Below are 27,973 nucleotides of genomic sequence, written 5' to 3'. Positions count from 1 at the left end.
CTGTCGAGTTCACGCCCCTTCCTTTCCAGTCCCGATGAAGTGTCTTGGCCCGAAATTTCGACTGTTTGCCTTTTCCAATAGGAACCTGTTGAGTTCCTCCAGCACTCTGTGTTGTAGCTTCAATTGTTGTAGCCTCCATACCATATGAAAATATTTCTGCCCTTCAGCTACTGTTTTTTTGCATGCAGATATGCAAGACAAATACTATTGACAAGGATATCACAAATTTAAGAAATAAATAACTGGTTTCATCTGCTTTTAAGTAAATCATGGTGAAGAAATGCACTTAGAACTCTCAAGGAATCCTCAGAAATTGTGGAACCAGAAATTAAGGAAAACATTTAAGTGATCCTTTCTGTATAGTCTGTTTAGAAAAATTTGGTGCTAGGATTACCCCCAAATGTGCTAATCCTTTTCAAGTGCTGATAATTTGTTTCAACCTTGTCATCACCGTTCAGACTTTGGAAATGTGCCTCGGAGGCTGCTGGAATAAATATTTCCAAGTTATGATTATATAGAAATGTAGGACCTTCCCTTTAGGCTCTGGTTTTGATATTAAGGTATCATCAACTATATCTGAAGTGGGTGAATTGGCATTTAGTCACCCTGTGTATTTAGTTAGGACTTGTATGCTTAAAGTTGTAAACACAACATTAAAAGGCTATTTGACCATTTGACTGTGTCCCACCATTCAACAAAATAATGGCTGATCCTCTCTCTCAATATTATGTTCCTCTTTTCTACCAATACGCCTTAATGTTCTTTGTGTCTAGAAATCTAGTGTTCTCCTTCTAAATAGGTGTAGTGACTTCACCTCCTTCATGCTCTCTGGAAGAGAATTCCACAGATTCATCACAATCCTGGGATTGTGACCCCTCATGCTACACCACCATTTCTTAGCCTTGCTACAAGAAGAAACATTGTGCTATTTCAATAAGAATTTTATAGGCTTCAGTGAGCTCCCCTCTCATTCTCAGCTCCAGTAAAAGCAGGAAAGGTGATATCCTCAAATGGTAGGTTCACCATTCCAGGAATCAATCTGATGAATCTCCCCTGCATTCTCCCCATGCAAGTATATCCAGGTTGACTTGTTTAAATCAATATACCTTCCCCTGTGACTTCCTTGAGGATGAAAGAAAATCTCATTGAAACATGCAAAAAAGTTAAAGGTTTTGATAGAAGGTTTTCCCTGACTGAGGAATCTAAGACCAGGGAATGCAGTTTTGGAATAGGATCATAGAGTAATGGAGTCATGGAGCAATACAGCAAATCCAGACCCCTTGGCCTTATGAGTTCATGTGACCATAGTGTCTGCACAGCTAGTCCCAATTTCCAGTGTTTGGCCCATATCCCTTTAAGCCCCACCCCTTCATGTACCTCTCCCTGTGCTTCTTAAGTGATACTATTGTACCTGCATTAACCATTTCTTCTGGCAGCTCATTTTACAGACTCAACATACTCTGCAAGAAAGAAAAATCCCCCCTCAGATACCTTTAAAATTTTTCCTTCTTACCCTAAATAAGTGGGGGGGGGGGGGGTTGTCCCATCTTTTTTTATGCCCTGGACATCTACCATTAACCAAAGAATCTGTGGACCCCTGCCCTAAACCTAAGCTCCTTAGTTTTGGTCTCCTCTTCCGTGGAGAAAGACAGTTACCATCTACTGTATCTATGCTTCTCATAATGTTAAGCATTTCTCTAATGTCATCTCTCATTCTTCAATGTTCCAAGGAATGAAGACTTGGCTTGGATAATCTCTTCCTATAAATCAGGTCCTTAGTTCTGGCAACATCTTCATAAATCTTTTTTGCACAATTTCCAGTTTAGCCATAGCTTTCCTATAACAGGGTGAGCAAAATTATACACAGTACTCCAAATGCAGCCTCATCAATGACTTATAGGCCTGCAAAATAATGCTCCAACTCCTGTTCTCAATGCCTTGACTGATGAAGGTCAGAATGTTAAATGCCTTTTTCACCACCGTGAATACCTGCAACGCTGCTTTCAAAGAACTTTGTACTTGCATTCCCAGATCCCTCTGTTCCATTATACTCCCTAATGCCCTACTGTTCATAATGTAAGTCCTACGCTGGTTTCACTTTCCAAAATGTATTACCTCACACTTCACTGAAGTAAAATCTTTTTAAATAACAAATCACCCTCCAGTCTTCGGGAACTGCACCAGTGGCTAATTATGCTATTTATGATCAAAGAGAAATTTCTTTGCTCATAGGACAGTGGACCTTTGGAATTCTCCACTCCAAGGATTGTGGAACCCATGTATTGTTCATTCAAAACAGAGATCAATTGATTTCAAGACATGAAATGAATCAAAGGATATGGAGGTATTACAGGAAAATGTGGAAGGAGAAGAGTAAATGATGGAGAAGCCTGGAAAAGTCAGGTGACTTGATGCTGTCTTTATTTCTTATGTGCTTGTGTTCTCAGACAATATATAGTTCTATCTCGGTATTGTTTATTATTGTCAACCAAGATTACAACACTAACAAGTCATAAATTATAGCACCTCCTGAAACAGAGGTTTCACTGTGCCTACTTTTTGCAGTTCTGGAAGAATTGTGTCCCATTTAGCTCTTTCAGTTCAAATGGTAGAGCCGTGAGTAAACTTTCCCACACTTGAATAGAACTTATCCAGTGGCTGTAACCAGATCAGTAACTGTGCTTTTCTGCAACTATTAAAATTTTGCCCAAACTGTTGCCTGGGTATTCATCCCCATTCAGTCATGCACTTACTGTATGATAGTGCCTTATTGCCTGCCCCTAAAATTAATTTCATTGTTATTGACTTGGGCTGGTGCTACAGACCAAGGGTGGATCACTGGGTAGTAACTTCCCACTGGAACCTCAGCCGAGAACTGACAAGAGTTCCCTCTTAGTTTCTCAGAGAGGTCAGAGGCTCCATGGCAGAGGCTGCCTTTTGGCTACGATATTTAGAAGATTAAGCCAGCTTCTTGTCAGAGAAAGACCACTGAAGGTATAATCCACCTACCCCAGTCACATAAAAGGTCCCATCACTGGGATCTCAGGCAGGCTGGGGCCTGAATGGGAATAAAGTTTTATTCCTGCCACACTTGCATGAGCAGAATGAGCCTTGCAGCACTTGATGTCTATTGTTAACTACACTAACTGAAGAGAAGGCCTGCTAAATGGATTTCTGATATTTGAACAGTGGTAATGACATTCAAACAGATTGTCAGTATGTGAAGTGTGTTGCACACTGAGCACTATTGGTTTTGATAAACCATTGCCACATTCATCAAAGAAAACTATTCCAAGGAGAGCCTCAAAGAGAAATAAAAGGAGTGACTGTCCCTACTCAATGTAAGGGTAATGTAAGGGACTATGATGAATTACATGGTTCCATTGAGGATAGCTTACAACTCCTGCTTCACATAGAAGTTCAAAAAGCAGAAGTTTGTTCAAGTTGTGGATTCCTATAGATGACTGATTGCTTGAGGCCATGAAAGATATACCTTTGAATATATTCATAATTCACTGTTTAATTTGGACTCATCATCAGTTTTCCAAGGAGAAAAAAAAACTAAATAAGCTTAATAAATCGTCCTTGCTTCTGAAATAATTTTCATTCCAGTTATACATCCCACAGTGAAATTTAGCACCTGAATCATTGGGATTCGAAACAGGCTAGAGGGTGGATTGGATTAAGAGTTCACTCCTATCACACTGACACTGGAATTGGAGGACCTGCAAGTTGGAGGAAAAATTCCGACAAGCTGAGACAATTAGGTCGAATGGAAGGACAGCTCAGTGGCAGAGTGAAGCAGCTGGTAGAGCCACTGTCTCATCATAACAGGGGCACAGGTTCAATCCTGACCTCAGGTCCTGTCTGGGAGAGGTTTGTATGTTTCCCAGTGATCAGGTTAGATTCCTCTGCCTGCTCTTGTTTCATGTTTTGTCCCAAAAACTTGCAGGCTAGTCCATTAATTGGCCACTGTAACTTGCCCTTGTGTGTTGGTGAGTGTAAAATCTGGGATGAACTGGTGGAAATGTTGGGAGAATAAAAAGATTCTGGGATTAGCGCAAGAAGCAGTTGATCGTTGGTGTGCACTGGGCTTGTTGAGAGACCGGTTTCTGTGCTGGGATGTCTCTGATTCTATAAGGTAAGAGGGCAAAGATTTAAGGGGAGTCCAAGGAGCACATTTCTTATTAAGTGGAATGAATTGCCAAAGAATTTCCAGAGGTAGGTACATTTACAATGTTTAGAAGAGCTTGGGTAGATAGATGTTGACCGATGTGAACCCAGCACAAGCAATCAGGTCTGACGAGCTTCACCAGATATCTCGGTCAGGATGCGTGATTTGGCCAAAGGACCATTTTCTGTGTTGTATAACCCCAGTACTCTATGATAGCTACTGAGAGCCCTTGTTGGAGCAATTTCTCTTTCATGAGTTAGTCTTAACTCCATCAAGGTATAGTAATACAATTATTGCCCTCCTTCAGTAAATCAGCCCATGATAGGCAAAACAGTGTACAGGCCATCCCTGGGTTATGAATACCTGACTTATTGACAGCCCTACTTTAGAGTGAACTCCCGCCATATTATCACATTCACAAGTCTGGTATATGTGCATACGTTCATTCCTATGAAGGGCAGAACTAGATTCCTCACTCTCTCTCCCTACTTTTACTAGTTGCTCCTTCTTATCAGTTTTGTGTTTGTGATGCCATTCATCACAATGCTACAGAGGTATGGTTACCATTATTGAGTGTTTTTATGTATTTTCCAGCTTGCAAATGCAATTGATTTATGGATCTCTGTTAAAATGGAACACTTCTGTTACCGAGGAATGATCTGTATTGGAATTGAATGATCGTCTCAGCAGAAACCTTGTGGAAGGACGTTTCCTGAGGGAGACTCTATAATGCACTTATTGGGAGTCAGATTAAGGTCAGTGCCTCAGGGATCTGTTCTGGGTCCCTTACTCTTTGTGATTTTTATAAATGACCTGGATGAGGAAATGGAGGGATGGATTAGTAAATTTGCTGATGACACAAAGGTTGGAGGTGTTATTTATAGTGTGGAGGGCTGTCAGAGGTTATAGCTGGACATTGATAGGATGCAAAACTGGGCTGAGAAGTGGCAGATGGAGTTCAACCCAGATAAGTGTGAAGTGGTTCATTTTTGTAGGTCAAATATGATGGCAGAATATAGTATTAATGGTAAGACTCTTGGGAGTGTGGAGGATCAGAGGGATCTTGGGGTCTGAGTCCATAGGACACTCAAAGCAGCTGCACAGGTTGACTCTGTGGTTAAGAAGGCATACAGTGCATTGGCCTTCATTAATCGTGGAATTGAATTTAGGAACCGAGAGGTAATGTTGCAGCTATTTAGGACCCTGGTCATACCCCACTTGGAGTACTGTGCTCATTTCCGGTCACCTCACTACAGGAAGGATGTGGAAACCATAGAAGGGGTGCAGAGGAGATTTACAAGGATGTTGCCTGGATTGGGGAGCATGCCTTATGAGAATAGGTTGAGTGAACTTGGCCTTTTCTCCTTGGAGTGACAGAGGATGAGAGGTGACCTGACAGAGATGTACAAGATGATGACAGGCATCGATCGTGTGGATAGTTTCCCCAGGGCTGAAATGGTTGCCGCAAGAGGAAGCAGGTTTCAGGTGCTGGGGAGTAGGTACAGAGGAGATATCAGGGTTAAGTTTTTTTTACTCTGAGAGTGGTGAGTGCGTGGAGTGAGCTGCTGGCAATGGTGGTGGAGGCGGATACGATAGGGTCTTTTAAGAGACTTTTGGATAGGTATGTGAAGCTTAGAAAAATAGAGGGCTATGGGTAAGCCTAGGTAGTTCTAAGGTAAGGACATGTTCAGCACAGCTTTGTGGGCCAAAGGGCCTGTATTGTGCTGTAGGTTTTCTAAGAGCCTGGATTGTGTTAATATTTGTGCAGGAAGTCGTGTTATTGTCACTGTGTCCAGCAGTTTCACAAGAACTCAAAATAATTGTAACAGCAATTCAATCCTGCCCCAATGTTTAATATGATCAGGGCTGATCTGCAATGACCTCAGGTCCTCTCCATAGCCTATGTGTGCGTATACACACACACACACACACTTCTGCTGTTGCTGCACTGACTGTGCACACTTCAATAGCTCCCCCTGCCCCCCGTTATATTCCCATAATGGGTCCTGAACTGGGCTGGTGCGCTCTGGCTGGCTTTATGGTGTCTTTCCTGCGTACAAGGTGGAATATTCAATTTCTTTAGTAATGGAGATGTGTATTTCTGTTTATTTTGTGATATGATTGTAACTACATTGTGGGCTGTATCACATTCTAATTCATTTGCCTTAAGTTAACTTTGTTGGTGATGAAAGATGGTATGCCCTAGTGTGTGTAAACAAAAAAGGTGATTGCCCTCAGTAGGGGAGGAAGAACAGGTCTGGTAGGAGTTCACACTAAACAAGAATAAGTATAAAGCTATTACTGTGATTTCTGGTAGATGTCTTTTTGTCAATATTGGCAGTCTTTTCACTATTTTTGCTAATTTTTGTAAGTTTGATTTCTGAACACCCTTGCTCGGAATCCAAGTGACACCAGACATTTGTCATTTAGTCATAACCCACATATCTAACAATAACCTTGTCATCCCTGGAATTAGTTTGGTGATTCTCCTATACTATCTTCAACATCACCATATCTTTTCTTTGATGAGAGAACCAAACTGTAACCTGAAGGTTAGGCCTCATCAATACCATGTAAAACTGAAAACATTTTTTTTAAATCCCAGCCCCTTCCCAATGAAGACTTCTTGTTGGATCTGTCTCTGAGCTTTGTGTGATTGTGCACAGCCCCCAAAGCAGGTGCTCCAGGACAAATCTTAAGGATGCATTTCACCCTCAACAAGTGGAGTTGATTTTTCACTTTGCTCTTGTTTACCTTCATTTTCAGGGTGTTTTACCAGGTCATTGCAAAGTAGCTTAGAATTGTATAGAGCTGCATGTTTTAGTGTACAAATTCCATAAACTAGAAGCTTCATTGGCACAATGAGGTTAGCATTTCCTTGAGGATGAAAGCAGACATTGTTCAAGGCAGAAAATCATTGGATGCCAGTCCTTTTTGCTCACCACAAAGTGAAGTTTCCAAGGCTGACACAGAAGCATGAACAGTGAACAAAATGATATGGTACCCTGTAAAGTGGAGCAGTTTTGTTTTGTGCACCATCATGAGATGGAAATGCTAAGTGGGTGATTCATGGTAACAGATGGGACACTGTGTTGCTGTGAGAGAACAGTGAACAAAACCTGTCTCTGGTGCCAATAGAGGTTGAGGAATGTCAGGAGAAAATATTAGTTATGCAAGAGCAAGAACTCTCTTCTGTATGGTCTGGTCTTAGCTGTAGACACTCGCTCCTATTGCATGAACTTCTAGGATTGTGAAGGATCGGTATTTACCATAGTAGAACATTAATATATCTGTGCACTCAACCTTAGCCTTTCTCCTCACCCCATGGAGGAAAATGTTAACTTGTGAACATTTTAATTATTGGACCTTTTAATTAAGCAACCCAGCTTAATCATCCTCATCACAGGATGGCTGGCAGACTGTATGTCCAATGAAGCTAGAGGAACAATTGTTATCCACAAGGAAAGTCTGCAAAGAACTGAATTTAAAGCTGCTCCAGTGCAACATTGAATCCAATTGTACTGATGGGATCATCCTGGAGATCCTGTAATTTGATGCTATCAGGAGGTTGGAAATTACGAAGAGTGAGGACACACACAGAACTGGGCGCTATCTTCCAGTGCTTTAACCAGAGGGAATATTTCATAAATCAAGTATTATTTGACATCATACCGATAGATAAGAATTGATTCCAGCCTAGCTGTCCATGTAGCCATTTGTATGTTCAGGCTGTGAATGAGTTGTGCAAAACTCAAATGAGCATTGTGCAGGTACTTCCTGCAACACTTTGACAGATGCACACACAAGAAATAGCTCAGAAACAATACCTCAGGAGCAGCTTGCATTTAGTTCACATCGAATTGGAGGTTGGAGTCAAAGGAAGTGGATGAGGAGATCCCAGGGTATTCCATGGGCTTCGTGCAGAGCAGGTCAGATCCAGAGAGCCTAGGCTTTGTAAAGAGGAAACTTATTTAATTGTTGCATTCATGAGAAATCTCTCCAGGTTCTGAAACTTGGAAGATGGGATTCAGAAATCTTGTAATTTTGGGTGCAGTCCATTACAACGATTCTGTAGAGTGCAGTCTGTCTTCTAAAGAAGGCCAGTTGCAGCACAGCCAGTGAGGAAAATGCTAATTAAGAGGCCTGCCTGCTGGTCTTCAGACCTCTCTAGATTGTTCAGGCTGAAAGACTTTTCAAAGTGTGGCTTCCTCCTTGGATCCCAACCAAATCTACAAAGCCATCTGTGGATAGAGACTTATCCAGCAGAGCTCCCAATCATACCATAGATCTTTAAGTTCAGCTGAATCTAGAGAACAATTGATGGGAACTTTGCCCATATCCCTGCTGTTTCTAGGTCTGCTGCTCAATAAGTCAACACACACTGTAAGCATGGAGCCAGATTGAACTGACAGAGGATGACAGTATATTCTTTTAGTGACAGCAGATTGATATCATTCCACCTGCACTTGTAATGCAATGGTCAGGTATTGCAAGTGATGAAGTGAAGCTGACTGAGAGAAGTCCATCTACTGTTCCTGTTAATCGAGGTTATGAGCCTCTTAAATCCAAGGAGCTTTAAACAAAAACTGAGCTGTTCCTGCTTATTATGTAATGGGCAAGGGGGAAGAATTAGAGAATATTAAATTCCCAGATAAACAGGAGCAGAAAGCATGTAGGCAGGCAGACGCAGGGCAAAGAACATAAACAGACACACAAGTTGAACACGGGAAAAGCTCAATGAATCAGGCAGCATCTGCTGTGGCAAAAGACGTAAGCTGACAGTTCAGGTCAAGGTCCTGTAGTAGGGGAGAAAAAGGGAAGATTGCCAATGTAGATCAGTGAGTGGTGGCAGAGGGGATAGAAGCTTGTAGGTGATGGGTGCAACAGATGTGGAGGGGTTGATCGGCAAATCCAGTCATGGAGGGAATGGGGTTGAGGCAGAGGCGGTAAGTGATAGTTAGGGGAGGGGATGACAGGGAGAAGAAAACCAGAGAGACAAGAATGTGAAGAGAGCATTCTGCTGTAGCTCCAGATGTACATAGGTGAATTGCCAGATGATGGTATTGGTCTCAAATGGCAGAGAGATTGATATCACTTTTTAAAAAAAAATGCTTGTTTGTTGCAATTTTTGGAAATGAAAGATGATTTTTAGTTTATTTGGGGAAGATGCTGGACCTGAAGAGTTTTAAAATAATTGGAGTTATTGACAGGGTGAATGTGCTACTCAAAATGCAATAATAATGAATGCGAGCTAACTAGTTGTAAAGGATCAGTTGTTAGACAGTTGTTAACTATTAGAACAAATTTCAACTTCATGAGTTAAATAGTGTCTCAAAGTGAGACAGATTTCTGATTGGGGGAAGGGAGGGAGGAAAATCAGGTTTAACAGATACCGGTGGGGGGTGGGGGGGTGGGTGTGAATGAAAGGTAAGAGAGAGTTGCTTGAAGCATTGTAGAGCTCTGAAAATAATGTGAATCGGTGTACTGCACCAATGCAAAGTGCACAAGACTGAATTAGTCCATATTGGCAGCCAGTGCACAAAATCTGAATTTACAATCTGCTGCACCAGAAATACCTGCCAAGATTAGGTGAGCAGGCTGTAATCTTTTGCTTGGTTCATGCAGCGTGTCATGTTGTGACAGAGATACTGTCTTCTTGCTAGAGGCAATTGGATTAAGTATGCAATTTCGACAGTAAACTGTTCAGTATTAAACCAGTAATTTCATTCAAAAGAAGTTGCAAATTGAAGTAAAATATTCAAGCCTCTCTGTTTTTGAGATTGAAGTTGTGAAACGCTATTGGCAAGGTAAAGTAAAATGTTCTGTATTCATCAGTACTGTGACTAACTTGTCTGTGATTGATGCTGGCACTGTGTGACTAAAGTGGGAACATACTCCACCTTCAGCCTTGACATTTCCTCCCCTTTGCAAATGACCAAAGGAGTGTAATTTTGGCTTTAAGTTTAATAGCTGTATACATAAGCGTTGCATATGCTTACTCACTACCACAGATGAAATGCTTAAATGTGCAAGCCATAAGCAGAATCTGTTTAAATGGACGAAAAGTATATTACAATCTAAACTCAAATTAATGGAATGGCTCAGCCGAGCAACAGGGTGCATAATCTGGTGAACGTTGTAAAAGCAATCACATCACTTGAACCACTTGACATGTAAACTTCATTAACCAGAACTAGGCCCATACAGAACTGATGGCTAAGCAAGGCCTTTTGCTGCGAGTTGGATAATTCATTTATTGAAGCACCATTGATTTTTATTTTACTGCACAAATAACATAATCAGACTACGGTGGCTACAATGAAATGCAGCCTTGAGTGCTTGCAGTACAGATTGAAATTGTCTCACAATCAATAATAAATCAACAATTTTAAAGCAAAGCTTTAGCTTTGTTGTGCAGCTCCTCTTTTGGAATGTTCTGCATTTGAATCATGTATGATTCAGTCTTAAATAACACTGATTTGTGAGTTTAGTCTATAATTGTTTATAAACTCTTATTTAACTCCGCTATGAAATCTTCTGTGGGTGATTTATCATTATGGTGTTCCTAGATAAGATCAAGGCTCTTCAGTGAAATTTGGACAGATCTGTTAAATCAATGATTCCAACAGACTTCCAGCTTTCCAAAAACTTCACCCTTTCACCTCATGCAGCAACTTACACCACTCTTTCTCCAAAGTGCATTCCACAAACCTGAAGGGATTTCAACATATTTGTTCCATGTAAAAGGAGATTAGCAGACTGGAGGTGACTTTGTAACAAGCCTCTTTGGTTGTTGTGAATGCTATTGAAGACGAATAAGCTAAATTCTGCTTACAACTTCATGGTAAGCATTCATCCACATATTAAAATGCTACTCCATTTCCTGAATATCAGGGTCTTTGCATTGTGAAAAGTTGCTCTGTAGAAAAGGATAAGTGAATGATGCAAAGGCCCAGACCGAATAAATTTTGCATCACATGGTTTGGAATGGGACAGCTAGTGTTATGTTTGTGCATCTGGTTATTAAAAAAAGTCCCAATGTAACATGATGCAATCCTTCCCAAATCCACATTAAAACGGGAAGTGGCCATGTGAGTTTGCTAGGATGCAAGTATAACTGCCTGCTGGTTTTGAGATTGCAATGTGCAGCTTTAGTCTTGTTTCTTTTGAATCCGTACTGCAAGAATACACTGTGCCTCCACCAAGTGTGTGTTTATGATGAATATCCCAATGGTATTGTGCTTATCAACAGCATTATAGCATAAAATCAGAAATAGCAACATGTGCATGTCATTTGACCTTTTGTGCCTGCTCTGCCATTCAATAATTTCATAATCTTTTAACTTATGGTACTCTCCTTTACCCTTTGCTTCCTCAACATTCATTAATCTACTGACAACAATGAAGCTTCCTCAGTTCTGTTGAGTAGAGAATTCCAAAGATTAATTATGCTTGGATGTAGTTATTTCATCTTATTTCAGTCCTGAATGCATGACCTCCACTTTTTTGTATAGAGAGTGGTCCTTGGTTTTAAAGACAGCAGTCCCATCATCTTATCAAATCCCAAACAGCTTTGTATTTTTAAATATGATCAACTCTCATTCATTTAAACTTGCGTAGTGTGAATGCCAACACTACTGAATGTCCACCCTGAGTTGTTGGGGTGAAAACCAACTAGGACCCAATCTTTGTCCCTATTCATCCATGCTGACGAAAGTATCTCCCTGAACAAGCTCCGTTTGCCAGACCTTGGCCCACATCTCTCTAAACACTTCCTGTCCATGAACCTTTCCTGTCATTCAGTAATCTATATACTCCAGAAATTGTAATTGTTCTCACCACTTCCCCCGGCATCTTTTTCCATATTGCCACCCTCCTCAATTTGCTTCACATCCCTTTAAAATCATTTCACTTTAAACCAATGTCCCCCCAGTTTTAGATTTCTTTGCCATGGGAAAAAGCCAATGAACATCCACCTTATCTGTGCCCCTCATGATTTTATAAATTTGCATCAGGCCGTCTCTCAGCTTCTTGTGTTCCAAGGGAAATCAATCCCAGCCTATCCAGTCTCCTAACAACTCTAGCCCTCCATTTCTGACGATGTCCTTGTGATTTTTTTCTGCACCATCGATGGCTAAATCACATTCTTCCTACATTGATGGCACCTCACCACTTATAGACAATAGGTGCAAAAATAGACCATTTGGCCCTTCAAGCCTGCACCGCCATTTTGAGATCATGGCTGATCATCTACTATCAATACCCGGTTCCTGCCTTGTCCCCATATCCCTCGATTCCCCTATCCATAAGATACCTATCTAGCTCCTTCTCAAAAACATCCAGAGAATTGGCCTCCACTACCTTCCGAGGCAGTGCATCCCAGATCCCCACAACTCTCTGGGAGAAGAAGTTTTTCCTTAACTCTGTCCTAAATGACCTACCCCTTATTCTCAAACCATGCCCTCTGGTACTGGACTCTCCCAGCATCTGGAACATATTTCCTGCCTCTGTCTTGTCCAATCCCTTAATAATCTTATGTTGCAATCAGATTCCCTCTCAATCTCCTTAATTCCAGCGTGTACAAGCCCAGTCTCTCTAACCTCTCTGCATAAGAGAGTCCAGACATCCCAGGAATTAACCTTGTGAATCTACGCTGCACTTCCTCTACAACCAGGATGTCCTTCCTTTACCCTGGAGACCAAAACTGTACACAATACTACTGATGTAGTCTCACCAGGGCTCTGTACAAATGCAAGAGGATTTCCTTGCTCTTGTACTTAATTCCCTTTGTAATAAAGGCCATCATTCCATTACCCTTCTTCACTGCCTGCTGCACTTGCTCATTCACCTTCAGTGACAGATGAACAAGGACTCCTGGATCTCTTTGCATCTCTCCCTTACCTAACTCTACACCATTCAGATAATAATCTGCCTTCCTGTTCTTACTCCCAAAGTGGATAACCTCACATTTATTCACATTAAGCGTCATCTGCCAAGTATCTGCCCATTCATCCAGCCTATCCAAGTCACCCTGAATTCTCCTAACATCCTCATCACATGTCACACTGCCACCCAGCTTAGTATCATCAGCAAATTTGTTGATGTTATTCTCAATACCTTCATCTAAATTGTTGACGTAAATTGTACACAGCTGTGGTCCCAATACCGAGCCCTGTGGCACCCCACTAGTCACCACCTGCCTTTCCGAGAAACACCCATTCACCGTTACCCTTTGCTTTCTATCTGCCAACCAGTTTTCTATCCATGTCAATGACTTCCCCGCAATACCATGAGCTTTGATTTTACCCACTGATTTCCTATGTGGGACCTTATCAAATGCCTTCTGAAAATCGAGGTACACTACATCCACTGGATCTCCCTCATCTAACTTTCTGGTTACATCCTCGAAAAACTCCAACAGGTTAGTCAAGCATGATTTATCCTTGGTAAATCCATGCTGGCTCGGCCCAATCCTATCACTGCTATCTAGATATGCCACTATTTCATCTTTAGTAATGGATTCTAGCATCTTCCCCACCACCGATGTCAGGTTGACAGGATGATAGTTCTGTTTTCTCCCTCCCTCCTTTCTTAAAAAGTGGGATAACATTAGCCATTCTCCAATCCTCAGGAACTGATCCTGAATCTAAGGAACATTGGAAAATGATAACCAATGCATCCACAATTTCCAGGGCCACCTCCTTTAGTACCCTAGGATGCAGACCATCTGGACCTGGGGATTTGTCAGCCTTCAGCCCCATCAGTCTACTCATCACCATTTCCTTCCTAATGTCTATCTGTTTCATTTCCTCTGTTACCCTATGTCCTTGGCCCATCCATACATCTGAGAGATTGCTTGTGTCTTCCCTAGTGAAGACAGATCTAAAGTACTTATTAAATTCTTCTGCCATTTCTCTGTTTCCCATAACAATTTCACCCAATTCATTCTTCAAGGGCCCAACATTGTTCTTAACTAACTTCTTTCTCTTCACATACCTAAAAAAGCTTTTGCTATCCTCCTTTATATTCCTGGCTAGTTTGTGTTCGTACCTCATTTTTCCTTCCCGTATTGCCTTTTTAGTTAAGTTCTGTTCCTTAAAAATTTCCCAATCATCTGTCCTCCCACTCACCTTAGCTCTGTCATACTTACTTTTTTTTTTAAAATGCTATGCAATCTCTGACTTCCTTTGTCAACCACTGTGGCCCCTTTCCCCCCTTTGAATCCTTCCTTCTCCGGGGGATGAACTGATTTTGCACCTTGTGCATTATTCCCAAGAATACCTGCCATTGCTGTTCCACTGTCTTTCCTGCTAGGATATCCATCCATTTAACTTTGGCCAGTTCCTCCCTCATGGCTCCATAGTCTCCTTTGTTCAACTGCAACACTGACACCTCCGAGCTGCCGTTATCCTTCTCAAATTGCAGATAAAAACTTGTATTATAATCACTACCTCCTAATGGCTCCTTTACTTGGGACTTGGGACATGTCCTCTTCTCATTACTACCAACAGGTGGTACAGGAGCCTAAAGATGCACACTCAGCGATTTACAATTAGCTTCTCCTCTGCCATAGATTCAGGAATGATCATGAACACTACTTCGCTATTCCTCTTTACCACGATTTATATTTTTATTGTAACTTAGTAACTTTTGTCTTGCACTGTAGTGCTACCACAAACCGACACGTCAGTGATAATAAACATGATCCTGATTCGGAATTGCATGCAATACACCAGGTACACTCTCACTAACATCCTGAACAGCTGTAAGATGATGTCCCTACCGATTAAGGAAAACGTGCTACTAGCCTTCTTCATCACCTTGCCACTTCCAGCAACTTTGAACCTGTACCACTTGGGGTCTGTTTTCTACAACACTTGCCAGGACACTGAGCAAGTACAGTCTGAGCATAACTTCCTCAAATGTCTCACTTTTCAGTTGCCTGGGTTGACTCCTACCTGCCTTTCCGTTACCCATTTTCCCAGATGATATAATTCTGTTGTAACCTTAGAAACCTACTCCACTGTGCATCACACCAGCAATTTTGGTGTGATTTTAAAATTTACTAACCATGCCATTGAAATTTTCAAGCAAACTGTTAATATAAATGGCAAAAAGCAGGGACCCAGCACTGTTTCCTGCAGCATAATATCAGTCACAGCTTCCAATCTGAAAACCAACCCTCCACTACCATCCTTGAAATGCTTCCACCAATCCATTTAGAATCAACCTGTTGGGTTTCTTAATTGCTTGCAAGAATAAGAACACCAGGTCTCAGAGCATTAATAAAATTGAATTCTAATTTTAAAAATGTTTCTACTTTATTTTTTTCCCCCACTGAAGTGGGTGACTTCACTGTGTCACTACCACAGGCGCTGCTGCGGAGTGCAGGTGGGGAGCTGAGGAAAGGTCAGAAAACACACTTGTGAGCAAGCACATTTTAGCCAGTTAGGGTTGTTTTGGTGGTTGTATGCAACACCCTTCCTTTCATTTCAGTCTTGACCGAAGCACAAAGGCAAAGTTCCCTATTTACCTTAATCCTACGTTCTGGGAAAGAAGATTTCAATTTAAATTGACATTGTAAAGGAGTGGTGTTAATTTAGTATTATGTTAGTGTTTCTAAGTGATAGTGTTAGTTTTTAGTCAGCTTGAGAGCTTTCATAAGTGGCCCTGTTGGCCTAGCGTTTATTATTTTCACTTTATTCTGTACAGTTCTTGTTAAAGCTCAGTGAACTGTTCATCCCACGTGTGTGTCACTCTGCACTTGGGCCATCACCAAGCACCTTGTCACTTTGTTGATATCCCTTTGAAGTTTCCCTACACTCGCCTTACAGCCTGCATGTCCACCCAGCATTGAATCATTGCAAACATCTCCTCTTTGTCCATATTGCACTTTGTCCACTTTATCCAAAACATTGGCAAACTTTCTAATCATCTGGGGAGGTTCTCAGCCTGTGCTCATGTGTAGATGGAGTTCCACTGTTGTTCCTTATAATGCCCATAATTGTACAAACTTCTAATCGAAGAATCCTCTGCTTATTCCACTTGTCCATTACTCCAACACAACTGGCTCCAGGCTATGTATGCAGGAAGGTGCCAGAAGTGGAACAGAAACACCATGAGGGATCCAACCTGCTCTGTGCATGGACTGTTTGCCCCACTCACAGTAGGAGGAGGCTATGTAGCATCCAGGACAGGACCACCAGACCTAAAAACTGCTACTTTCCCCAAGCAGTAAAGTTTATAAGGCCAGAAGACCAGAGGACAGAATTAGGCCATTTGACCCATCAAATCTGCTCTGCCACTCAATCATGGCTGATCCTTTTCTCCCTCAGTCCCCACTTGCTAGCCTTCTCCCCATAATCTTTGATGTCATGTCCAATCAAGAACCCATCAAGCTCTGCCTTAAATACACCAGTGACCAGGGCTCCACATCTGCCTGTAGTAGTAAGTTCCACAAATTCACCACCCTCTGGATAAAGAAATTTATCTGCATCTCTTAAAAGGACACCCCTCAATCCTAAGGCTGTGCCTTCTTGTCCTTGACTCCCCAACCATGGGAATAATCATTTCCACATCTACTGTCTAGGCCATTCAACATTCAAATGGTTTCAGTGAGATTCCCCCCCTCACCCTTCTATGATAACCCTTTCATTCCCGGAATCCTCTGAACTCTCTCCAATGTCAGCACATCTTTTCTTAGATAAGCTCAAAATTTTCTTCGATAAGGCCTCACCAGTGCCTTATAAAGTCTCAGCATCACATCCTTGCTCTTAATGCTAGACCTCTTGAAATGAATGCTACCATTGCATGTGCCTTCCTTACCACCGATTCAACCTGCATGTTAACCTCTAGGGTGGTCTGCACAAGACTCCCAAGTCCCTTTGCATCTCAGATTTTTGGATTTTCTCCATTTAGAAAATAGTCAGCACATTTACTTCTACTACCACAGTGCATGACCATGCATTTTCCAACATTGTATTTCATTTGTCACTCTTGACCATTCTCCTAATCTACCCAAGTCCTTCTGCAGCCTACCTGTTTCCTCAACACTACCTGCCCCTCCACCAGTCTTCGTATCATCTGCAAACTTGGCAACAAAGCCACTTATCCACCATCTAAATCATTGATACACAGCATAAAAAGAAGCAGTCCCATCACCGACCCCTGCGGAACACCACTAGTCACTGGCAGCCAACTGGAAAAGATCTTTCTATTCCCAGTCGCTGCCTCCTACCAAACTGCCAACTCTCTAATCATGCCAGTAACTTTCCTGTAATACTATGGCCTCTTAACTTAGTAAGCAGCCTCATGTGCAGCACCTTGTCAAAGGCCTTCTGAAAGTCCCATAGCATCCCCTTTATTTACTCTACTTGTAATCTCCTCAAAGAATGCCAACAGGTTCATTAGGAAAGATTTTCTCTTAAAGAAACCATGCTGACTTTGTCCTATTTTGTCCTGTGTCTCAAAGTACTCCATAACCTTATCCTTAACAATTGAATACCAACATCTTCCCAACCAGAGTTCAGGCTAACTGTTCTATAATTTCCTTTCTGCTGCCTTCCTCCATTCTTAAAGAATGGAGTGGCATTTGCAATTTTCCAGTCCTCTGGCACCATGTCAGAGTTCAATGATTTTTGAAAGATCATTACTAAATGCCCCCATGATCTCTAGCACTACCTCTTTCAGAAACCAAGTGTGCAGTTAATCTGGTCCTGATGACTTATTGAGCACCTTCCCCCTTGTAATAGTAACTGCACTCATTTCTCTTCCCTCACACCCTTCAACAACTGGCACATTGCTAGAGTCTTCCATAGTGAAATTGATGCAAAATACTCATTTAGTCCATCTGCTATCTCCTTGTCCCTCATTGTTATTTCTCTGGCCTTGTTTTCTAGTGGTCCCATATCCACTCTTATTTATTTATTTATTTTTTAAACATACTTGAAAAAGCTTTTACTGTCCACTTTGGTGTTGTTTGCTAGCTTGGTTTCATATTTCATCTTTTCCTTCCTAATGATTCTTCTAGTTACTCTGTAGGATTTAAAACTTCCCAATCCTCTATCTTCCCACTGATTTTTGCTTTGTTGTATGCCCTCTTTTACTTTAGCTTTGACTTCCTTCGTCAATCACAGCTGACTTTTGCCATTTGAATATTTCTTCGTTTCTGAAATACATCTATCCTACACTTTCCTCATTTTCCCCCAGAAATGCACACCATTGCTGCTCTGCTGTCATCCCTGCCAGCAGCTCCTTCCAATTTACTTTGGCCAACTCCCCTTTCATACCACTCCTCTGAAATACATCATTATACTTTACTTTCTCCCTATCAAATTTCAAGTTGAACACAATCATATTGTGATCACTGTCTCCTAAGGGTTCTTTTACCTTAAGCTCCCTCATCACCCCTGGTTCATTACATAACACCCATTCCAGTCTAGCTGGTCACCTAGTAGGCTCAATGACAAACTGTTGTAAAAAGCCATCTCATAGATTTTCAGCAAACCCACCCTTGAGATCTATTCCCATGCTGATTTTCCCAGTCAACCTGCATTTTGACATGTCTTTTCTATTTCTTGTATTCTCTGGTCCACATCCAAGCTACTGTTGGGAGGCTTGTATATAACTGCCATCAGGGTCCTTTTACCCTTGCAGTTTCTTATCTCAACCCACAAGGATTCAACATCTTCCAGTTCTATGTCACATCTTTCTATTGATTTGATGCCATTCTTTACTAGTTCTTTCCAACCCCTCTGCTTACCTTCTTATCCCTCCAATACAACGAGTAACCTTGGATATTCAGCTTCCAACTACAACCATCCTTCCATCATGATTCAGTGATGACATCATACTTGACAATCTGTAATAGTGCAACAAGATCATCTACCTTATTTCTTATCCTCCATGTATTGAGATACAACACTGAATGCTGTATTTCCTATCCTTTTTTGATTCTGCATCCTTAATCCACTGATGCCCACCCTGCTGGCTGCAATTTTGTCCTATCATCTGCCTGCCCTTCCTGACAGCCTGACTGCACACTAACCATCTCAACTTCACCACCCCTTGCTCCAATTCCAACCTTACCCCCTCTGAAAAATCAGGATGAGGCAACACGCAGGTTAATTGAACAATACCTTATCTCCCACCTAGGTAGCTCCTTACCTGCCAGCATGAACATTCAACTCAGACCTCCATTGATACCCCTGCCCCCCCCTTACCCCATCCCCATCCCCATCTATAATTTTAGTCTGGTTCTCTTTTTCTCTAACCCCCTCACTAATCTCCCCCCGGCCCTTCCTTTCTTTTTTATTTCCCCACAATTCTCCACCTTCCCCCAGACCATTTCCCTTCAGCCCATCACTTCCCAGCTCTCTACATCATCCCTCCCCCCACTTACCCCCCCTCAACCATCTCATGTTACTTCATTCCTCATGAAGGGTTTCGGCCCGAAACATCGTCACTACCTCCTCCCATAGATGCTGTCTGGCCTGCTGAGTTCTGCCAGCATTTTGTTTTTATGCACGCTATTTTTTTTTAAAAAACCATCCATCCTATCCTGAGTCCCTTCACTCTGGTTCCCACACCCCTGCCAAATCAATTTAAACTCCCCAACAGCTCTAACAAACCTGCCCACAAGGATATTGGTCCCTTAGGTTTCATGTGCAGCCCGTCACTTTTGAACAGGTTATACCTCCCCCAGGAGAGATCTCAATGATCCAAGAACCTGAAGCCCTGCCCCCTGCACCAGCTTCTCAGCCACATCTTTATCTGCCAAATCATCTTGTTTCTACCCTCACTGGCACATGGCACAGGCAGTAATCCAGAAATTACTACCCAGAAGGTCCTGCTTCTCTGCTTTCTAACTTGCTCTCTAAATTCTCTTTTCAGGACCTCTTTACTTTTCCTTCCTATGTCATTGGTACCAATATGTATCAAGGCATCTAGCTGCTCTCCCTCCCTCTCCAACATGTTGTGGATGTGATCTGAGACATTCCTAACCCTGGCACCCGGGAGGCAATATACCACTCATTCACACCCACAGAATCTTCTGTCTGTATCCCTGACTATTGAGTCCCCTATCTCTATTGGCTCCTCTTCTTTTCCTTCTGCACCATGGACTCATGCTCAGTGCCAGTAATCTGGTCTCCATAGCATTCCCCTGGGAGGTCAGCCCCCCACAACAGTATCCCTATTGAGGAGAATGGCCACAAGGGTGATCTGCACCAGCTGCCTATTCACCTTACCATTACTCCTGACAGTCACTCAGCTACTCGCTTCCTGCAACTTCGGGATGACTACTTCCCTGTAACTCTGATCAATGATCTCCTCACTCTTCCGTACAAGCTGAAGGTCATCTCGCTGCTGTTTCAGATCACTAACATGGTCTCCAAGGAGCTGCAGCTGGATGCACTTCACATAGATATAGTTGCCTGGGTAACTCAGAGTCTCTCACTTCAACATCCAGCATGAAGAACATAGAGCCATTTACTACACTAGGTACAGCAAGAGAAAAAAGGGAACCTTAGCAGAAGCTTATCCACAGCCAATGCCTCTTTCAATACAAAGCCTCCTTTGAGCCAAAGCCTGACACTCCTACTCTCACCTCTGGTCTACTACCAATAATGGCCGTCCCATTTGTCCTTTCTGAACTTTTAAACAAGCATTGGTGACCTATGAGGAACCTTGCTGCTATGGCCTACTCCTGCCACTGATTGAACCGTTGGAATTCCACACCTCCACTCATTAACCCACCACTACTTTAACATTTCCTTTCAGGTTCACCTTTGTACAGACACTCCTGTGCCTAGCGTCACTTTATGGACATACAATCAATAAATGTACATAAATATATAATATAGCTTATTTTGTTTATTTTTATGATTGTGCCTTTTATATTTTGTATTGGATCAGATCCAGAGTAACAATTATTTTGTTTTCCATTACCCTTGTGTACACAAATGACAGGAAACAATCTTGAATCAATCCTCAAACATTAGCTGTGCATATCCCTCAAACCACTGTGTTATTATTTTGTTTAGTCTGATTTTATTTAATAGCATTCAGCACACAAATGATATACATGAATCAAAGGAATTCAAGTCCTCTAGCTCAGTACTATTTACAGAGTTTAACATTATTCATAGAATGATTATGTAACAGTATATTTCTAGAAGATAACCTGCCACCTTGTTTAAGGTAAGAAAAAAAACTCTAGAGCTCACATCAGAGCCCATTTACTTCTGTTTTTCCCAAAAAGACAATATCTCATTCTTTTTAAACTCATCATTCATTTGAACCCTGTTAATTTCTTGGCTATTGGGTCTCTTCTCAGCATATTGCTTCAGGTTTATAAGTTCATGAATCATCCATTTTCACTTATGAACTCTACCCATTCTCCCATCCACTTCCGAGTCACTCCTTGCTTTTTTCTTCCTTCAACCACTCCTGACCAGTTTTCTTTCCCATCATCTGCCTTCTGATATCCAACTATGCCCATCTAATTTCTCAATTTCACAGCATCTTTCCATCTTCTTTACTCATATTTTTAATTAACTGCTCATTCATGGACTTTCCAAATCATAAGTATATAATATATACATAGCACCTTTCATAAAGCTGGGAACTTCCAATCTAACTAATTACTTCCAATTGTCTACCTTCAATCAACAAATTGATGGAAATGTCATTAATAATATCATCAAGTGGCATTTGACCCCAATACCCAGTTTGCATGTTGCCAGGAGTGATCATCTCCAGACCTCATCACAATATTGATCCAAACATAATCCAAAGAGGTGAGTGTAACTACTCTTGCCATAGAGGTAACACTTTCTAGGTGTAGTATTGTGAACTCTTGCCAGGTTCTCTAGTCATTTCCATACATTGGCTAATTAACCTATCAGTGTGCATGACTTTGGAATGTAGGAAGAAACCCATATTGAGATCACTGGAGGTCAGGACTGAATCAGGGTCATTGCAACTGGGAGGCAACAGAGCCACTCGTGGTCTTAGAGTTGCTATGCAACTCCAGTCCACCACAAACCCAGCAGGGCCACAGTTCTGGAACAGCATGCAAAGAGGGTCATAACAATCCAGGACTCTTCTCCAAGGGCTGCTGATGCACTGTTTTATTGCTGGTTTTCTTTAGTTTAGTCATACAACTAGTAAAGACTTTCCACAAGAGAAAATCTGCAGATGCTGGAAATCAAAGTGGCACACAAAACATTGGAGGAACTCAGCAGGCTAGGCAACATCTGTGGAAAGGGATAAACAGTTGACATTTTGGACTGAAACCCTTCATCTGAAAAAGCCTCCCATTCTACTTCCCATTCCGAAGTGAGTCTGTGGTCTCCTCTACCACCATGATGAGGCCACACTCCAGTTGGAGGAGCAACACCTTGGGTAGCCTCCAATCTGATGACATGAACATCAATTTCTTGAACTTCTGGTAATGGCCCCCCTTCACAACTCCCCATTCCTATTCCCCTCTCATTCTCTCTTCACCTGCCTCTCACCCCTCTAGTGCTCCTTCCCCTTTCTTCCATGGCCTTCTGTCTTCTCTCAGATGCCCTCTTCTCCAGCCCTTTATCTCTTTCACCAATCAACTTCCCAGCTCTTTACTTCACCTCTCCCCCTCACCTGGTTTCATCTATCACCTTGCATTTCTTCCTCCCCTCCCACCACCTTATTACTGACTTCTCATCTTTTTTCTCCAGTTCGGATGAAGGTTCTCAGACCAAAATGTCAGCTGTTTATTCTTTTCCATAGATGCTGCCTGCCTGCTGAGCTCCTCCAGCATTTTGTGCGTGTTGCAGTACAGACTTTTCCAGCCCAAGAGCTGGTACAATAACCTCATCATGGAACAATTTATAATGATCAATTAACCTACTTTTTGGACAGTGGTAGGAAACTGGAGCACCCAGAGGAAACCCACTCACAATCAGAACTTATCAACTTTAAGAACAGAGGACACCAGAAGTGATGCTTTAATTAAACTATTTCCATCTGTCAACCTCAAAATCTTCATGGTTGCACAGTCCCCCACAGGCCACCAGCTGGAAGTCTCAGCCTATTGCAAAAACTCTACTTTGTCATTGACCTGTAGATAACTTCAAAAATTTGATGTCCAAATAGTAAGCTATATTTTAATGCAATCAACATTTTGAAGAAGTCAGGAATTCTTAAGCTAACATGTTAGCACCAGTTTCATTTCAGATTCACATTGTAAGATGTGGGATAACAGCACGGGGATATGAAGATATCAGATGGAGCTGCCTTTCTGTTATAGCATATCCTTTGCATTTCTCTACATTGGTACCTCAAACTTTATTCATGATATCACTGCCATTACCTTGCCAGAAGGGACAAGAATGGTAAAACATCTATGCAGCAAATTTATAGGCAGCATTGAAGATTTTACTTAATTTTGAAATACAGTGCAGATAAGGCCCTTCTAGCCCTTAGAGCCACACCACCCAGTAACCCCAATTTAATCCCAGCCCACCCATGGGACAACATACAATGACCAATTAACCTACCAACCAGTAGGTCTTCGGACTGTGGGAAGAAACCAGAGGACATGGAGGAAACCTATACAAAGGGAGACTGTACAAACTCCTCAGACAGCAGGACATCTGTACTGTAAATTCTAACAAATATCAAAGCCTTTTTTCAGTTTATTTTTGAAACATTCTGCCATTTGGTTTTTGGTTTTTGATGGAGCCAAATACTCAGATTTTGGACCTGAATTGCTTCGAGGCTATAACAACTGTCAGTAAACCACCTGATTGCAACAGAGCACCAGGAACTCATGACTTGGGCACTGATCACCTGCAATGGGAACCATCCCATTCTCATTTGCACAACAGATGATTTTCTTTAATTAGTGGTAAAGAAAGGTTAGATTTACATCCAGGCATTGTTGAAAAGCTCCTGATGGAAATTTGACCTATAAAGATGATATACTGTAAACATAGAAAACCTACAGCACAATACAGGCCCTTCAGCCCACAAAGCTGTGCCAAACATGTCCTTACCTGAGAAATTACCTCTTTATTTTACTAAGTTCCATATACCTGTCCAGGACTCTTAAAAGACCATCACAGCCACCTCCATCACCAGCAGCCCATTCCACACTCACCACTCTGCATAAAAAAAAACTTACCCCTGACATCTCCTCTGAACCTGCTTCCAAGCACCTTAAACCTGTGCCCTCTTGTACTAGCCAGTTCAGCCCTGGGAAGAAGCCTGACTATCCACACAATGCCTCTCATCATCTTATACACCTCTATTAGGTCAATTCTCATCCTCCCTTGTTCCAAGGAGAAAAGGCCAAGTACACCCAACATATTCTCATAGGCATGCTCCCCAATCCAGGCAACATCCTTATAAATCTCTTTTGCACCCTTTCTATGGTTTCCACATCCTTTCTATAGTGAGGCAACCAGAACTGAGCACAGTACTCCAAGTGGGATGTGATCAGGGTCCCATACAGTTGCAACATTACCTCTCTGTTGCACAGAGCAACTGAGCAGCAGAACCCAAGCACAGGACACAGGCATGGAGGCAGAGTCAGGAGCCATTATTAACATAGCAGGCATGGAAGCAGAGTCAGGAGCCATTATTAACATAGCAGGCATGGAGGCAGAGTCAGGAGCCATTATTAACATAGCAAGCATGGAGTCAGTATCCAGGAGCAATGCCAAACCTAGGCCTGGAAGTCTCCAGAAGCACAAAACCAGGTTACTCCCACCAAAGTCTACAAACTGGCAGCTCCTTGCTGTGATCACAGGATTTTTATATGCATTTGCTGATGGAAAGCAGGTGTTTGTAGTTAGTGGAACTTGGGAATGATTGGAACTAAACGAGGTGATTGAGGCCCAATTCCTGAGGAAAATAGCCAGGTGGGCAATTGCCAGAAGGGCCCATGACACTCTTGGCTCCTAAACTCAGTCCCACAATTGAAGAAAGCCAAGGTACCGTATGCTTTCTTAACAACAGAGTCAACCTGCGCAGCAGCTTTGAGTGTCCTATGGACTCGGAACCATAGGATCCCTCTTACCCTCCACATTGCAAGAGTCTTACCATTAATACTGTATTCTGAAATCATATTTGACCTACCAAAAAGAACCACCTCACACTTATCTGGGTTGAACTCCATCTGCCACTTCTCAGCCCAGTTTTGCATCCTATCAATGTCCCATTGTAAACTCTGACAGCCCTCCACACTATGCACAACACCTCCAACCTTTGTGTCATTAGCAAATTTACTAACCCATCCCTCCACTTCCTCATCCAGGTCATTTATAAAAATCATGAAGAGTAGGAGTCCTGGAACAGATCCCTGAGGCACACCACTGGTCACCAAATCCCTTACTATAGTTCTAATTTCAAGTCATACTCCAGGATTTGGATGTGTAAGCCAATATTTCAATACCCAGCTATACAAGTACTGTGTTTTTCTGATGAAAATCTGAGCCAAAAGCTAATCAACTATGTTCCTACCGAACTATTTGATGGAGAATCAGGAGTTCTCCCAGTTGCTCTTGCTGAGGTGCATTCTCACCTCAACCAACACCATTCTGTTTTGTGGGATCTCTGTACAAGTTATAGTTTCAAAGTAAATCTTCTGAGCAACTTTTGAAAACTTAATTTGTCAAACATTCAACACTTTAGGGCTTCTGAAAAATATGATACATTATTTGAAATGTAGTTCCTTTTTCCCCATTTTTGCACAAAAATGTAAAGTGAAAGTTAATCTGAATTTGTGTGAGAAGAGCCACCTATAATAGAAAGAAAATGGTGGAGATTATAGTGAGGGGGGAAAAGGAGTGAGAAAGAGAACCAGACTAAAATTATGGATAGGGATGGGGTAAGGGGGGGCAGAGGTATTAACGGAGGTCTGTTAGTTGAATGTTCATGCCGGCAGGTAGGAGGCTACCTAAGTGGGAGATAAGGTATTGCTCTATCGACCTGCGTATGTCTGGTTCTCTTTCTCGCTCCTTTTCCCCCCTCACTATAATCTCCCCCAAGCCCTACCTTTCTTTCTCTTTTATTTCCCATAATTCTCCACCTTCCCCCAAGCCCATTTCCCTCCAGCCTATCACTTCCCAGCTCTCTACTTCATCCCTCCCCCCACTTCCTATCCCCCCTTGACCATCCCATGTTACTTCACTCCTGATGAAGGGTTTTGGCCTGAAACGTCGTCACTACCTCCTCCCATAGATGCTGTCTGACCTGCTGAGTTCTGCCAGCATTTTGTGTTTTTGTTTATTTCCAACATCTGTAGATTCACTCGTGTTGCCTATGGATCTTCTAGTTGGTGCTGTCAGCAGAGCTATGCTGAGCTGAAGTTGCTGGTGAACTTCCTGTACAAGTTGACAATTTCCAAGAATTATTGGACTTGTTTCACATTGGATGGTTGTGGCCAATCTCTGCTTGTCTGGGTCTTGGTAGGGTCCGCCTTGAGGTTGCCTTTAGAGATGATAAAATCCAAAGTGAAATGGTAGTTACATGAAATTTGGATTTCTCCTTCTTGGCATAAAGTCAGTATCTAGAAGCCTCTTCAAGATATCTCTGATGTGTGTGACGTGCTCCTCCATGGACTTCAGGATGGCATCCAAGTAGATGAAGGCATACTTGCGGAGAGCATCCTGGAGCACATCATTTATAAAGGCTTGGAAAACTGCTGGCCTGTTAACAAGGCCAGCTGGCATGGCCCAGTACTCATGGAGCCCTGGTGTGTTGAACGCTTTCTTCCACTTGTCACTGTCCAATGTGCGGACCAGGTTGTACACACTCCACAAGTCTTGTCCCTTGAGAACACCCTTGTCCCTTGGAGAATTGAGAAGGCAGTATTCAAAAGTGGAAAGGGATAACGGTTCTTGTCCGTTACATGATTCAGACCTCTATAATTAATACATGGATACAGGCTCCGGTCCTTTTTCTGTTCAAAGAGATAACCTGGCCATTTAAGGAGTACAGCCAAATGAATCCCATGGCAAGAGCCTCCTTTATGTACTTCTCTCTGGGTCTGAGAGTGCATATAAAGAACCCGTGGAGGGCAGGTACCAGGCAATAGATCTATTGCATGGTCATAGTGTTGGTGTGGTTGAAGAGTTGAGGCCATTCCCTTGCTGAAGACCTCTTACAAATCCTGGTAGGTGAAAGGGATGTTGACCAACTTGGGAGTTGCAACTACTCCGAAACATCCCTCCGAGGATGACTCCTGAGCCTCCTTAGATAACAGGGGTGGTTTGGCAGATGACAGAGTCTTTTCCATAGGTCTTTTGTGGAAACATAGTCCAAATCTTCAATGGTATCCTCAGATGATGGCAATGAGGTGCTATGAGTAGTTTGTGTCCTCCTGGGACTAGGCTCTATGTTTTGGAGCCTTTCCTTTAAACATGTCCTGGTGTCTGGTTCCCTCAGGTTTGACTGCTGGAGCTCCAGAGTCCCTGAGTACCTCCTTGACAGGATTCTTGTATTGCTCCTGAACTAGAGACCCTCTCTCTGTAGTTCCAGCACACCCCAACTAGACAGGCGTTGACTTGTCTGCCCTTGGAGGCAGGGCTGGGTCTTCCGAAGGCTTCAGGTTACCCCGAGCAATAGTCTGCCTCCTCATTGGCCGCCAGTTATGGAAGGGTCTGGGAGTCGGATACCATATGTAAACATTCTCTCTTGCAGAAGCTTGACCATGCGATGATTCTCCATTTCTCCCAGTTCACCAAAAGGTTATGCCTGGATAGCCAAGGGTGCCCGAGGATCAGGGTATGTGAGGAGAACTTGATCTTGTCA

The sequence above is a fragment of the Hypanus sabinus genome, chromosome 4, assembly GCF_030144855.1.
Source record: "Hypanus sabinus isolate sHypSab1 chromosome 4, sHypSab1.hap1, whole genome shotgun sequence".
Lineage (NCBI taxonomy): Eukaryota > Metazoa > Chordata > Chondrichthyes > Myliobatiformes > Dasyatidae > Hypanus > Hypanus sabinus.
The sequence above is the reverse complement of the archived record's forward strand: the minus strand, read 5'-3'. Positions refer to the sequence as shown.